At 35.2% G+C, this 14,005-nt stretch overlaps 1 non-coding gene across 1 annotated transcript; it reads left to right on the plus strand.

Moving 5' to 3' along the window:
* The first annotated feature begins 13,163 nt into the window (after positions 1-13,163).
* On the plus strand, positions 13,164-13,270 carry LOC116119700. The gene has a single exon (XR_004126429.1). It is a non-coding gene; the product is annotated as a small nucleolar RNA R71 (small nucleolar RNA).
* Positions 13,271-14,005: the final 735 nt, after the last annotated feature.

The raw sequence follows: 14,005 nt of genomic DNA on the forward strand, positions 1-14,005 counted from the left end.
TGGAGTCGAGGAGATGACGGCTTAGCCGTCTGGAGCCGCAGGATCCACAAGTATCATAAATGATGCAATTTTTTATCCAGGTTTTTTTTTAAGTAAAATCTCGTGTGTTTGACCTTTTTATAGTAGTATTTGTTGGTACCACTGATTTCGGAAATATAACCCTAATCCCATTTTGATAGAGCTTAGTTATTTCTATTTAAATTATTAAGGAAATGATGTTTTACTATTTATCCAAATTTAATCAATAAAATCTCTTAATAATATTAAGAGTTTACTATATTTTTTAAAGGTTAAATTAATGAATTATTGATAAATTTAAGGTTGAATTGATAAAATTTTTCGAAATCAATGAACGCTCGTTACAAAAAGGGTATACATTAGAGGTTAATATATCATATTTTGAAATCAGCAATGCTCACTATAAAAAAGTCGAGCACACAGGATTTTGGTATACGTATTTTTAAAGAGTAATGTTACAGTCATCAGAAGTAATACCTGAATTTGTGCATCGAATGACTGACACAATCTTGACCGTGATTAATATTCAGTTAAATTAATAGACGGTTAGATTTTGTCCATTATCCATACACAAATTCAGTACATTACTCCCGATGTACTATATTTTCCATTTTCAAAACCGACCGATACTCAATAAAAAAAAAGTTCAAACTCACGGGTTTACTAAAAAATCCTCATTATTATAATATAAAAATGTTAAATTCTTTTATTAAGATTTGACACGATTAGAATACATTATTGACGTATGTGCAGGAACAGAGAGATTGAAACAGAGATAGTGATTGGTATACAGTCGGGTTCCATCACGTTCCATGTCAAGAAGATTTTCCCAGTGATGCCAACTATTCATGGTGGTTCGAGCTACGACCCGCTAATTTCTTCGAAAGCAATCCGTTGCTGAGCCAGCCCCAGAAGTGACTAAAACATGTTAGCGGTTATCTCAAGTTGAAGTGCTGGAATATGATATTAATTTGTAGGGCAGTTTCGTCATGGCTTTACTTAACAAAGGGTTTGTGGGCAAACTGTGGAACTTCATACTAAACGATCTGTGTCCATCTGAATCCACTTTTACGTTTCGATAACACTTTTTCTAGGAAAAGTTGGAATTCGCTTCTATTGTGTTGTCTCTGCTTATCTTGGAATTTATAATTTCTAGATTGGGCAGTTCATTGTTGGTGAGATTTGAAATTCTAGATTGAAGAGTAGTCTCACATCATGACACCAAGCCACTAAGCGTAATTGAAATTAGAGAGTAATTTGATAATATAAATGTTTCGTTGGATCAACGATCAGGGTAAAATAGGTATTATTTTACTTTTCATAAGGTGCTCTACGTATAAAAGATTATTTGCCTTTGTGTGGAATGATTAATAGTGAGAGAGAATCATTCTCTCATCATTAAGGGGTATTTGTCTAAGCTTATAAACTGATCAAACTAATTTATAAGCTCTAAAATTAAGTTGACATGTTTTTATAACTTTTTTGAGCTTATAAGCAAAAAAAAAAGTAAGTTGGGGAAAGTATATTTTTTGTTTTTTTTTTTTTTTTGTTTATAAGCCTCTGCTTATAAGCTAGTTTGATCAATTATTACCATATTATCCTGTTTAATTTTAAAATTTCATAGTATACCATTGTTTAATGTAGTACATTTTTTAGTCCATTTTATAAATAAAATATACTTATAAGCTCATTTTACCAAACACGTCAACTACTTATCAGTCATTTATAAGTACTTTAACTAACAACGTAATTGCTTAATTTCAAATGTTTATAAGCTAAAATTAGCATATAAAACTTGTTGCTTATAAGCTAATTTTCATAAACCTCAGACAAATACCCCATAAGTCTGTAAACCAAATTCCAATGAGATATTTTTAAAATCTTGGTTTGTTACAATAACAAATCCAATATTTAATTTATTATAGATAAAGTTATTATAACCGTGACTTACATCACACTTATAAGTTTAATCATAATCAAGACATTTGCGATAAAAATTCAATTTCAAACAAAATCTATATTCCATTAAAAGAAAACACTTGCTCTTCGGAAATGCATAGTCTGTGATCTAGCTTTACTGTAATTCAAAAGTTAAGACAATTTAGATATAATTTGCCACAATTTGGAATTTTTACATTTTGTTATGCTGTATCAATATCGATCACACTTCTACTCTGCGTTTTGTTACTAGAATTGAAAATGAATAAGAAAAAAAATGATTGGATTCGATCTGCTGATGCTCTGTATATGGTGTTTTGTATTTTAGAGGTTAATTTGGATAAACTGTGCTCGAGTCTGTCCTCTTATTATGTGTGAATTCATGTGGTGTTATTAGGGTGATTTGAAATTGAGGTTTACAATATGATTTTCCCCCCCTTATTTTGGGATTTTCCAATAAAACAACTGTCAAAGTACTACTAAGCAGGCTTTGAATTGTCTATTATGATTAATTTGTTCCATATTGCCTTCTCTCCGTTTGCTTTATGGTTTGGACTGTAAATGTTAACGGATGATTACAAGAATCCATTTTTGTATAAAATTCTGATCATTGTAAAGTGTAGGACCTTACGATTTGCTTTGTCAGTATCTGACATGAAAAATCCTTTTTGTTAGAGTAATGTCCTATAGCCAATCAATTATTGTAGAATTGACTTTCTTGTAATAATGTTCATGTAATCAATAAAAACATTTTATTATATATCTGTATAGACCTGGGTAGACAGGTCTCAACCAGGCGCGGTCTGGGCCCGATTAGACCAGTCGCTCATGGGCCTAGGCCCATGAGAATTTTCAGGACTCGAATCGGTCCCTAGGATTGGTCCTAGGCCCATAGGACCGATCTATAGGAATGAAAAATTATTTTTTACACCCCAATTTTTTTTTTTATATTTAGGGGGCCAAAAAAATTATGTAGGGGGTTTATGTAATTTTTAGAAGCTTGGAAAATTTATTTCCACCTCGAGAGTTAGTAATATTTAATTAATTTTAAAAGTAAAATAAAATAAATACAATAAATTAAGTGGGTTAATTATAATTAATATAAATGAATATTCATATAATCATACATTTACACTTCACAAATAAACAATTAACTAAATTTATTTTTATTAAATTATTCATCGTCAACAATACTTACATTGTCAAATCTATGTTCCTGAAGAGTTCGAGTAGTTCAGGATCTTCAGGGTGCTGCTGTAGTCTTCTCTCAGCATGAGTCCAATCCCATAAATACGTTATCACTTCAATCATCTCATTGGTTAAAGAGCATCTTTTGTCTTCAACAATCCGGCCACTCGTTGAGAACGCTGCCTCGGATGCAATTGTAGAAACCGGCACAGATAAAATATCACGTCCCATTTTGGCTATAATGGGGAATCGACTTTGATGTTGTTTCCATCATTGAAGCACATCCATCTCACATTTCTCTTTCTTCATCATGTAGGACATGTCCATTTGTAGGTAGCGATTCAGCTTATTTGGTCCATGTATGTATGTATTTGAGCTACTACTTCCGCTACCATGTTCCATATATGTCCACATGCTCGATTCTTGCTAGTTGTCTTCATCAGGGTCTTGTTGGTCATCTCTACTGGACGTTCCAGTTTCATTGTACCTGCTCTGATATAAAGAAAATAGGCTTTCCAATTTTTGCTTAAAGTTAATTATATAATACGTATAATCATGTCCTAAATGCTAGCCTATCTTAGTAACTATACAATTAACCATGTGTAATTTAAATCTAGGATCTACAACAAGGCCTAATACATATAAGAATGAAATATCTAACCAATATTTCTCATATTTTTTTTTTTCCATCTCTAAAACAATTTCCATTAAGACATCATTATATCTATATTTAGCAAAAGTTTTAGAAATTTGAGGTAAAATATCTAATGCTAAATTAGTAGTAGGATAATAAATACCACTTAATATGTTGGTGGATTCATAAAAAACTTTAAGAAATGAATAAAAAAGTTCGCAAACCGTCTAATCATCATAGCTGACAACTTCATGTGGATTCTTTTGGTTGACGAAATCTGTAATTTGTATTGTGATGCGTTGAAATTACAACATGCAATGTGTAGCAAGTGTACTAGTTGCAAAAAGTAATAAAGTGATAAGTAGAGTATCGTTCCCACAAGGATTGCTTGTTAAACACTGATTTTCCTAGTTGTTTATCAAGTTGGAGAAACCGAAAGATGTTTGGATTTGCGGGAGAAATTTAAGCTAAAGTGAAAACAAAATTTACTACGTACTTTAAAAACTAATTAATAACAGCAAGGTTAATTCAAGAGAAATATCAATTAAAACAAACGGTTAGGGTTTTGACTTCACTAGGATTTTATGAATTAATCTACGAATTATGCTACTTCTACACTCACATGCACGGAATATAAATCAGAATCCCTAATGTGTAAAACATACCTTCTCAGGCTATGTTTTTCTACTTTTCCCTATTAAGCTTCCGCACCCAACAAATTGAAGGTTAATAGTTCCAAATTCGTTAAGCTAAATGGAATCCTAAATTGATTTAATTGATTCTCAAACCTATCTCTAGCGTTTAATACAACAATGGCAATTACTCTAAGAAGCTAATACATGATTCACTTCTCAGTCTCATCATGCTCAACAAGTAAATTCAATAAAAACAAGAGCAATCAAACAATCCATGCAATAGAATGTAAAAGCAACATCAATTTATTGATTAAACATAAAAATCCCAATTACATCAAAACCTTAACCCAAAAGTGAGTTAGTTCATGCTAAAATTAACACAAATCGAAATAAAAACAGTAAACAATACATGCAACATGTTGGAATAAAGAAAAGAGAACAAAATCTTCCCTATTTGATGAATCCAAAGAGTTCAATCTCCAATCTTCTCTCCTTTTCTCCCAAAAATGTCGAACTCCCTATTAAAATGACTAAGTCTCGCTTATATAATCGGTCAGTATTTGCTCTAATTGCACATTTTGGCCGGAAACATAAAATATATGCAATTAAGTTGGAATTCAGGCACAAACGAAATAAGAAGTATCCAAAATCCAGCCAAAAAGCCTAGATAAAACAGTATAATCTTAGGATTATCAAATACCACCAAACTTAAGACATGCTCGTCCCTGAGCATTAGGTACAAGATATGACTAAAAGAAAACAACTAACAAACAGAAAAAGACAACAAAATTAAAAATGAAATGAGAGAAATTAGAATCAAAATGAAACACAAAGAATTGCCTAGAATTTATACAAGTCTCAAAAATTGTTGAAACATTATTACTGGAAAAAGCTTAACACTCTAAGAAGTTATAAGTTAATTGACTATTTTTCTCTATCGGCCTCCTCAGTAGGTAATCCCCACTTCAGTCCACCTTCCGACTTCCCAGATTATTTTATGCAGAAATGTAAAGTTTATCAAATGGTGTTAGGCTCCATAAGCCTAAGTATCGCACTACTCTCCACTAATGCGGACTAGACACCACTAAGGATCAAAAGGTCTTTACAGGCTTGTAACGTTAGGCTTGGTTAGTGGGCTCCAAAGAAAAGGATAAGATAAACAAAGTAAGAGAGCTCGGTTTCCTTTAAGCAAACATTAAGAACTAAATCAATCTCCGCTTTCTTTCTCAATCACCGATCAAGGTGTCCACAATTTTATAACCCTCAACAAGTGCAATTCTTATTTTTGATTCTGAGATGAAATTCTCAAATTTCTATTTCTTTTTATCTTTATTTCATTTTTTTTTTTTTAAACAAACATCAATTTATTGAGGTCAATTGCCCCTTCTTCTTGAGACCCCCAAACTTATTATTTTGGTTCGTCAAAATCTCACACAACTCTCCAAACTCTTTTGTGTCTGCATTAGGTTCAGAATTCTCTTAAAGGTTGTGACACGTGTTTAAGGTGAAATGGTTGGGCATTTTTTGTTGCAGAGGAAGAATAGGACAGTGATGATTTCATAAGGCTCAAATGGGTGACTAGGGAAAAATTTTCATGGTCGGCTGGAAAGGCTCAAACGTTATGAAAAACGGCTTAAATGACTTCCTCAATAATGTCTATTCCTAGAATTTTGCCTCAAGCACTTCTCAATTAGGTTCTAGAGTCCACCCACATTATCAAGACTTCACCTAACCACATAAAATGTTTCTAAACATGCCTAAAAAATGAAAATGGTGGTTGAACCACTCAACAGACCTCTAGAAAAGAGAACTTAATCAACCAACCTAAACTTGAAGCAATGCTTAACATTTTCCATAAATAAAATATCAACAATCCTATTCTCATCATAGACTTATTCAATTCGTCATTGGCAATAACAACACAAAACATAAAAACAACTAAAAAAAAAAAATTTCAAATTTTTCTACCCGCAAACTAAAAATGACATTGTCTGTAATGTCATATCATGTACGTCCAAGGAATAGAAAAACATAATTTAAAGGTTATGAGATAGTTCCCTGATTAATCCGTGAAGGCTGATTTTCGTTTAACATCATGCATACCCATTCCTTGGCTTCCTTATCATCATCATCATCTATAAAACAAATGCAATTCTATGGTGCCCACTGTGTGTAACGCCCACTTTGAGGTATGTAGTTTTGTATGCTTATTTTTGTCTTGGTGTTGTTTGTTGGCCCTAAGTTAAATTGATATGTTGTTTTTGTTGATTGGTTGCCCTTGGTTAAGTTTGTAAGTTGTTCAAGTTGCTTGGATGCCCTGAAGTTGGTGAAGCCTTGGAAAATTATGGAAGTGCAGACTTCGACAGGGCGAAGAAGAAGCTTCACCATGGCGACATATGCTCTGTGTTTCTTCACCGGGGCGAAGAGTCGGTTGAATTTTCTAGTGAAGTTTCTAGAGAATTTTCCATAGGGGTGAAGTGACCATTCTATCCCTAATTAGCAGGAAAAGTGGGGAGTGAAATATAAGAAAATTTCATGGAGAATGCTTTGGAATGAGGGTGAATTTGTAAAGAAGTAAAGGACAAGGATGGAATTTTCAAGAAAGTGTAAGGGCAAGATGGGAAAGGATGTTTAATTACACGAGTTATTAAGGGTTCAAGCACACAAACCTTCCCATTTGCTTTATCCCACACGCCACCTCTACCCCCAATCCTCTCATCTTTCTATCAATTTTCCAAGGTTGATTTGAGGGCTTTTGGTTGGATTTCTATAAGGATTTGATCCTAAACATCAAAATGTAAGGATTCTTGCTCTAGACTTGAGATTAATTTATGTTAGTATGGAATTATTATCAAGTTTATGCTTAGGGTTTGAGAGAAAGAATAAGTTTACCAAAAGAGAAAGAGTTTCTTGTGGAACTACTCAAGTCAGAGGTAAGTAAATCCAACCCAAGCTAAGATTTAAGCAATCAAATAATTTGACATGCATGTATGTGCTTATGAGTTTAATGTGCTTGGTGAGAATGTGATTATTGATGAGTAGATGGCTCTTGATGAGTGGATTTGAGCCATGAGAAGCAGAGTTGAGATTGTGGTGACCAAGTGAAGTTTGGTTGCATGTAGAAAGGAATTGAGTAGAATATTTGAAGTATTTTTCTTGGCCATGTTTAGATTTATTGTGGAGGAGTTTTGCTCCATGAATGGATGGTTTAGGAAAGAAGTAGAGATTTACCAAAGATAGAATTAAAGTATGCACACATGGTGTTTGATGAAATGCCTAAGAGAAGCTTGTGCATAAGTAGAGAAACTTAATTTTGTGCAACATTGCATAATTGCACCTAAGAAAGAAGCATAAGCATGAGCCATCCACATGCATATATTTGCATATGCATAAGAACTTAAAGAAAGAATAAAGAACTCTAAGAGTAAAGAATTTAAGAAAGAAAAGTGCTAAAGAATAGAAAAGAATAGGTTGTTGTGATGGGGAACCTGTGAGTGCTAAGAAGAAGAAATTCCCACATACACGCCACCTTAATTGAGTGGCATAAGAAGAAGAAGAATTTGTACGAACTGTAAGAGTGTATGTGGATGAGGGCTGTACTAAGAAGAATTTCCTCCATACACGCCACCTTAATTGAGTGGCCTAAGAAGAAGAAAGAATTTTTACAGTCTGCAAGAGTACATGTAGATGAGGACTGTACTCACTCACACGGCCAGAGTTCCAAATCCATGCATCAACCGAGTTTGATCGGCATAGAAAAAGAAAAAGAATAAGAACAAGAACAAGAACAAGAATAAGAATAAGAATAAGAATGAGAAAGCTTGAGCAAGCAACAAAAGAAAAGCAAGAAAAGAAAAGAAGAGCTTGAGCAAGCAAGAAAAGAAACATAATAGGAACTAGAGAGAAGAAAAGAAACATAATAGGAACTAGAGAGAAGAAAAGAAAACGCACGTCTATGCATTATTGCATATGCATTTCATTTATGCATGTCACCATGATTTCCATAATGGTCAGTGAGAATAGAAAGAAAGAATAAAAAGAAAGAAAGAATAGCAAGAACGAAAGAATAGAAAGAAAGAACAGAGAGAATTAGAAAGAATGGAAAGAACAGTGAGAACTAGAAACAGAGAAAGAACAAAGAAAGAATGAAGAAGAAAAGAATAAAGTAAGCAAAGAACCAAAGTATAAGTCGCGGGGATAAAGGAGTAGAAGATTTACTTACTGAGCATTTTTGTGCTCACCCTATTGTTTTTCTATGTTTTACAGGAAATAGGTGAGAAGCGGTCGGATAGACGTTGACAAGCGAAGAGAAATGACATTACTATCCACCATTGTAAAAGTTTTTGTATATGTGGTATTGCTATGTATAAAATAATATATATTAAGTAAAGAAAAATTTTGGGCCCAACTACTTTTCATTTATTAATTATGTATATTTTACATAATATATTCTAAGTATACTAGAAGGTATTACACTGTGTTAGAAATTTCCACGGAATAATATAAAAAAAAATTACAACCTAATCTCACCCTTACAAACTAAACTAGATAATTCAAACAACAATTAACAATCTAAAAAGAAAAGAAAATTAGTTCCAATGTACAAAACAAAAACAAGACAAATGAAAACAGAAAATACAAAAACAAGTGTTTCAGGCTTCATTCGTCGTCTTCCTCTTCTCCTTCGGCGTCATCATCTTCTTCCATGGAATCATCTTCTTCCTCTTCTTGCCATTCTTTCCATTGGAAGTTCGAAACATCAACGCCCAGATTGGTGCAACAGTTGTATTGCATCTCATATAGCATTCGGGTCTGCCATGCCATCCAATCTTGACATCGTTCCATCCTGTTCACCTTGTCCAAAATTTGCTGCAGTAGCTCCCTTGTCGAGGATGTTGAATTGGATGTTGTGGCAGCTATTGTGGTTCTTTGTCTTTTTGATCCGAAGTTGGGTCCTTCACTGGGAGGACGCTTGATTAGCTTATGATAATAGTTGGAATCAAGGGGTAAGGTAGGATGAAGAAGTGGTTCATCATCTGCCTTCTTGACTCCCGCTCAAGTGCAGATTTCAGTGATGAGATGTGGGAAGGCGAAACTCCCTCGCCTTGGTTTGGCTGCATGCCGTATACTCTCCATTATTATATTCCCCACATCCCTTTTCTTTCTAGTGGTAATGGAATAAAGTAACACTGCTCGCTCAAATACCACTATACTGTAATGCGTTTCTAGGACCATCCACGCACAGACAAAATACTGTCACAATCTAGCCATAGGAATCAAATTCGTTCCTTTAATGCTTCTTCTCCCTTTCTTCGAAATTTCCTAAGAGGTACTCGGCTTTGCTATGACCTTAAGAATCTTCTCCTCCTTAATCTGCTTCTTCTTAAATTCCAAATACTCATCACGGTCAATTGGATCAAGTCTGTAGAAATCATTGATAATCTTCGCATTGATTGGCACATTGACACCCTTTACATAAACATGCCTAGGCTCACACTTAGGGAAGTTGGCATAAAATTCTCTCACTAATGGCTCTATGGCTAAATGCTCTGGTTCACGCATAAAGATATCCCAATCTCTCCCTCGATTCCAATCTTCTATATGGGCGGTGGTTAATCCTCTCTCGGTAATAAACCCCTTGTCTTTCCTTTTAATTGAACCTTCATAACGCTGCCTAGCCTTCTCATTTACAAACCTATTGTTGACTTGTTTTCCTTTACCCTTAGGAACAGTTTTGAGCGGCATTTTGGTTTTCAATAGTGATCACTCAAATCTACCCCCAAACTAAATGATTCAACTCGTCAATTCAACACTAAAGCACACTTTTGACAACCCACAATCACTCCTCAATTCACACAAAGGTTTCAAAAATTACACTTACACCCTTAAATCACCACTCTTCCAAACTCAATCAAACCATTTCAAAATAAAAAAACCCAACTTCCTCAATAACAAGCAAATCAAACTAAACACTTCTTAAGTCAAAATCAATCCACAAATTGCATCAAAATCCACAACTCAACTGATTCGATCAATTCTCAAACTTAAAGCATTAACAATCGCAATTGATCAAATTTAAGTTTAGAGAACTTGAAATCTTACCACTCCCACGATGAATGCACCACCAATCTCACCAATTTCTGCCCAGATTGCAAGGTCCCCAAATTTTGGAAAACCTAGGGTTTCCAAACTTTTCTTCAATATTTTGCAAAAATCCTTGACAAAGTGAGTTGATTTAGTGTTTATCAGGGTTAAGGAATGGAGTGGTGGGAAGAAATTTCATTGGAAGCTTTCTGGATTGAAAGTGGAAGTGTTTGGCTCTTGGATGGTCTTGGAGGTTTTTCGCGAAAATGAAGAGTCATCGCGACTTTTTATAGAAAATAGACTTCGCCGCGGCGAAGTTCTTAGTTCAATTGCGCAACACAGTCGATGCTGCGGCGAAGAAAATTTCTCGTCGTGGCAGAAAATTCCAGTGAATACAATGTCGCGGCGAAAGAATTTCTTCACTGCGGCGAAATCTGGGATTCCATTAATCCACTTTTGGGCAGTGTATACAATGCTGCGGCGAAATCTGGAGAATTCCAAATTTTCCACTTTTTGATCATTCACCTAAAACACCAAAAACAAACGAAATTAAACTAATTCCTAAGTCACAAAACAACTAAACAAATTCAAAACAACAAACAAAAATGAGAACACTTGGGTTGCCTCCCAAGAAGCGCTTATTTATAGTCGAAAGCTCGACTTTCTCAAGTCTTTCGTCAATCCGAACTATCCAGATACATCTTTTCCCAAACATTTTCCCTACACAAAGGTTTCAATTGTTGCTGATTCTTGTCACATTAGGTCTTTGTTGAGAGCTTAACCACCCATTTCCATCCCTTGGTCATTCCTTTTAGGGTTCGAGCGTTCTCACCGGCAACTTTTGGATTTTTTAACTTTCTATCAGCATTCTTGAACTGAGAAATTCGTCTCTTGTGAAGACAAGTGCTTGATTGTGGCCCATCTTGGGATGTTGTGTAAACTTCTAGTTTATGGTCTTCATCTTCAAATTGCCTTGACTTGACCATTCATCCCTTAATCGGAGATTTAGGATCATCAATCTTGGAAGCTTTAATTACTGACTGATCCACTGAGTCAATTTTGAAACATGAATCTTGCTTCGATGGAACCTTTAGAGTCTCAAGGACATTGAATGTCACTTCTTCCTCTTGCACCCTCATGATCAACTTCCCCGCTTGTACATCAATTAAGGCTCTTCCGGTGGCAAGAAATGGACATCCTAGGATAAGAGGAATCTCTTTGTCTTCTTCCATATCCAACACAAAAAGTCTACCGGAAAAATGAATTTATCCACCTTAACCAATACATCTTCAATAATGCCTCTCGGATGCTTGATGGATCTATCTGCATGCTGCAAGATATGGTTGTTGGCTTCACTTCACCAATCCCAAGTTTCCTGAAAATGGAAAGAGGCATTAGATTTATACTTGCACCCAGATCACACAAAACTCTATCAAATGTAATATCTTCTATAACACGAGGGATAGTGAAACTCCTTGGATACTTGAGTTTTGGAGGCAGCTTTTTCTGTAGAATGGCACTGAATTCCTCAGTAAGCATCATTGTTTCCTCCTCTTTCAACTTCCTTTTATTTGATAGAATTTCCTTGAGGAATTTTGCGTAGCTCGACATCTGCTACAAGGCATCTACAAAAGGAATGTTAATATGCAGTTTTTTAAATACATCAAGAAATTTCATGAATTGCTTATCCTGATTTTCCTTTCTGAGCCTCTAAGGAAAAGGCATAGGAGGGGTGTGATGCGCCAACTCCAGTGGTATCTCAGGAAATGGCAATTTTTCTTTCTTTTGCCTTGGTCTCTCTTCCCTTTTCAGTTATTCTTCTCTGGAACTTGTTGGCTTCTCTTCAACCATGATTTCTTCATCAGAATCTTCCCTGTCTTTTGGTAGGCTCTCTTCTTTCCCTATTTGTTCCACCTTTTCCAAGACTATTCCACTCCATAGAGTTATTGCATTCACTTGTTCACGTGGATTTGTCACTGTGTTGCTTGGTAGGGAACCCCGTGGTCTCTCATTCAGCTTTTAAGCTATTTGCCCCATCTATACCTCTAAGTTTCGAATGGATGCCCCTTGGTTTCTGAAATTTGCCCTCGTCTCACTCATGAAACTTGTGGTCTCTTACATGAATTTCCTAAACATATCCTCTAATTTTGACAATCTTTGATCTTCTGGTTGATTATTCACCCCTACTTGATTGTTTGGCACTGTTCTTTGAGTCCATTGGTTATTTTGCTGATTCTGATTGCCCCAAGACAAGTTTTGATGATTTCGTCCCTGCCAAATAGTTGACTTGTTCTGATGATGATGAAGTTGAAGCAAAGGTGTTCCCCACTTGACATTCATTGCTCGCATGGTTACCTGCACAAAAATCACATGTCAGTTAAGGCGTTTGTATAGAATTCACCTATATACCTCCTAATTGCTTCTGAAGTGCTGTAAGTTGGGTTGAAATGGCCGTGTAAGCATCAACTTCATGAATCCCCATAGACTTCTTCGACTGCATTCTCTCATTGGGTCTTTGATAGTTGTTACTTGCTAGGAATTCAAACAACTCATAAGCTTCTTTAGGTGTCTTGTTTTGCAATGCTCATCCAGATGTTGCATCTACCATTGTTTGCACATTAACCATTAACCCATTATAGAACATTTGGACTTGCATCCAAACTGGCAAACCATGTTGTGGACACTTTCTCAGCAGTTCCTTATATCTTTCCCAAGCTTCATAAAGTGACTCAGTCTCTTCCTATAGAAACGATGTGATATCGTTTCTCATCTTTGCAGATTTCAATGGAGGGAAGTATTTAGTAAGGAACTTCTATGCCAATTCATTCTAGGATGTGATTGTTCTGGTGGTAGTGCCATTAACCATCCCTTTGCTTAGTCCCTTAATAAAAAGGGAAACAATCTTAATCTAATGGCGTCATCTGACACTCCATTTGATTTGAAGGTATCGCAAATCTCCAAGAAGTTTGCAATGTGTGAATTTGGATCTTCTTTCAGATCTCCCTTAAATTGTACCAATTGTTGGATCATCTGAATGATTGCTGGCTTTATTTGAAGTTGTTGACTTACACTGGTGGCCTAGTTATACTTGGACCATTACCATCAACCGTGGGTATTGCAAATTCCCTCAATGTTCTGTTTTCTGCCATCTCAATGACAATCACCTCTCGTTCTCTTCATTCTCTATTAAGTCTTCTTGCGGTTCTTTCAATCTCTGGATCAATAGGAACCACTGGATGACGTCTAGCTTTTCGCATAAACCACACAAAAAGAAAGAAAGCATGAGATCACAAGCTAACAGAAACAAACAACAAAATTAAACTAGAAAATAGTTAAAACTAAAATTAAACTCCAATCTAGCTAACACAAGAAAAGTTCAATGTTAACACAAAAATCAATCCTTGACAATGGCGCCAAAAACCTAATAAGTTGAAATTACAACATGCAATGTGTAGCAAGTGCACTAGTCACAAAAAGTAATAAGTAGAGTATCGTTCCCATGAGGATT

The sequence above is a fragment of the Pistacia vera genome, unplaced genomic scaffold (assembly GCF_008641045.1).
Source record: "Pistacia vera cultivar Batoury unplaced genomic scaffold, PisVer_v2 Contig899, whole genome shotgun sequence".
Classification (NCBI taxonomy): Eukaryota; Viridiplantae; Streptophyta; class Magnoliopsida; order Sapindales; family Anacardiaceae; genus Pistacia; species Pistacia vera.